The sequence below is a fragment of the Ovis canadensis genome, chromosome 2, assembly GCF_042477335.2.
Source record: "Ovis canadensis isolate MfBH-ARS-UI-01 breed Bighorn chromosome 2, ARS-UI_OviCan_v2, whole genome shotgun sequence".
Taxonomy (NCBI): Eukaryota; Metazoa; Chordata; class Mammalia; order Artiodactyla; family Bovidae; genus Ovis; species Ovis canadensis.
In genome coordinates, this window is record NC_091246.1 from 196,305,879 (window position 1) to 196,307,915 (window position 2,037).

Consider the following 2,037-nt stretch of genomic DNA (forward strand, 5'->3'; position numbering starts at 1 on the left):
AGTGATACAGGAAACAACTTTTTGACTAACCCAATATATCAGCCTATTTTAGAACTAATAAATTCCAAGGGTAAATATTTAAGTAGCTTCTTTTTTTCTTTGTTTTGGTCTGACTTATTCTAGAAAATCAAGACAGAGTGAACTTGAGTAAACAGGTTTTTGTTTTTGTTTTCCCTAACAACTTTAAAAATTTTCCTTTTCTCCTCTCATTTTTTTCTTCTTCTTCTTTTTTTTGAAAGGACAAAATTAAACACACACTTCCTTTAATTTTAGGCATATATTTGGCAATACATTTGTATGTATTTTCTAAGATGTTTCAACAAGTTGCAATCTTAATTCTCCATTAGAGTTTTGACTGAAAACAATGCTAAATTAAAATCTTATGTCTTTGGTGGGGGAGGATACTTCCTCACTATTTATGTTCCATGTCATTAAGCTCCCCTGCTATGCATTAGGCAGGGTTTTTACCTTAGTTCAAGCTAGAAATAAAACAGAACGCAATGCTTAACCTGCAAAAGCTTGTCGTCAACTGGGCAAAGCTATGTGAAAAATATAATGAAGATCAAGTGAAAATATTCATCATGAGAACTGTTTCTATCAATGGTCTGAATATTATAGAATTCCTAATAAAAATTCTAGTTACTTTTCCAGCCTGTACAGAGCTGCTTGGACGCTAGAAGTGGTGGTGAGGTCCAAGGCAGCTTCTGGAATTTCTGAACACCCCTAGTAAGTACAAGATGGATCCAGTAGTCTTGAGTTACATGGACAGTGTACTGTGGCAATTAGATGTCTCACTGCTGTATCCTCCAAGCTGACTCAATGACCATGATATTGGTTTTGCCTTTGAGTACTTTGCCAACAGTCAATTTCATGACTGCATTGACCATGTCTGTTTCATCAGCCCCGAAGTTACTCAGTTCATCAAGTGCACTGGCAACCCAGCAGGGATGGCCATGTTTCTTGAGCCGTTGGACCTCCCAAACAAGAGAGTTATATTTTTAGCTATCAATGATAATTCCACACACACAGCTAGGGAAGCCTACTGGAGCTTGTTGGTTTATCTATAACATAAAAATGGCTTTTTTTCATTATGATTCTCATGGTAGTAGTAAATCATTCCATGCAAAGAAGGTAGCAGAGAAACTAGAAACTTTCTTAGGCAGAAAAGGAAATGAACTGACCTTTGTGGCAGAGAAAGCCCCTGCTCAACAAAATTGCTATGACTGTGGGATGTACGTGATATGTAACACTGAGGCCTTGTGTCAGAACTTCTTTGGACAACAGCCAGGATCACTACTGCAGCTACTCACTCCTACATAAACCACAAAGAAGAGAGAAGAATGGAAATATCTCATTGCCAGACGTGTTAAAAATTAGCTATTGAATTATAATTGATTTTTGAAGTCTCTTCTTTCTGCCTGTCCCCATGTATTGGATGGCTGCAGTCTCAGTGCCTGAGGGAAGATGCCTGGGAGAGGAAAGCTTAGAATACTTACTGTATCCTCAGAGAATGTTGTCCTCTGTATTATCTTAAAGAAAAGTTTTACTTTAATCCTAATTTCAGAGCAATATTAATCCCCAAAACTGATTAATTCCCTTCTGGGCTCTCTTATCCACATTGGTTTATTGCAAACAGGAAAAAAAATAATCTGTAAAACAAATTAAGAATATGTGAAGTCTAGAAGAAAGAAGAAAATCATAGAGAAACCAAAAAACTTATTGCACAGCCCGCATATTTCAAGAGATCAACTGGCTAGAAGCAGATCTCAAAACCTAACTTAATTCAAATTCAAAGTATTATCAATTACTCAGTTGTGTGATACCTCTTCCATTCAACAAGCAAAGGCTTTCCCAGCTATAACCTTTGTCAATACTTGATAAGGTTGGTTTTAGTCCATAGTCGCCCATCTGATTCCTGGAGCACTTTAAGAAAAGGGGAATCTTAAATAACTTTGTTGAAATAAATGTCTGTGGTGGACCTCTTGTTTTGCATCTGAAACTTACTAAAGTTGGTTTATTTTTGTAAAGGAGGAAAAA

The 2,037-nt window shown here is 36.5% G+C and overlaps 1 pseudogene; it reads left to right on the forward strand.

Annotated features, from left to right (window-relative positions):
• The first annotated feature begins 707 nt into the window (after window positions 1-707).
• Window positions 708-1,377, forward strand: LOC138432443 (sentrin-specific protease 8-like; annotated as a pseudogene).
• The last annotated feature ends 660 nt before the right edge of the window (window positions 1,378-2,037 follow it).